This window comes from Euprymna scolopes, chromosome 10, assembly GCF_053919585.1.
Source record: "Euprymna scolopes isolate OS-2025 chromosome 10, ASM5391958v1, whole genome shotgun sequence".
In the NCBI taxonomy this organism is placed as follows: domain Eukaryota; kingdom Metazoa; phylum Mollusca; class Cephalopoda; order Sepiida; family Sepiolidae; genus Euprymna; species Euprymna scolopes.
Window position 1 is genome coordinate 24,338,149 of NC_136491.1, and position 299 is coordinate 24,338,447.

Here is a 299-nt window from a genome sequence, read left to right on the forward strand (position 1 = left end):
AGAACAATAACGAATAACACGATACGATAGAGCGAAAACACGCTTTAAAATGATATATAACATGGCGATATATGTCAATGAATTAATTCAGAAATCATATATAAAGTAATATATCTGAGAAAACGTTATTGTATTTGCATCAACCTTATATTTACCGACATATTGTATTCCTTTTAATATGTATTGCAAGTTTGACGGGATTTCTTTCGTGTTAAAATTTACAGTAGATATAAAAAATATTTGTACGTATCGAAAAATGCTGATTTTGTGTTTGCTTTTATTTTAGATTTGATTATCGG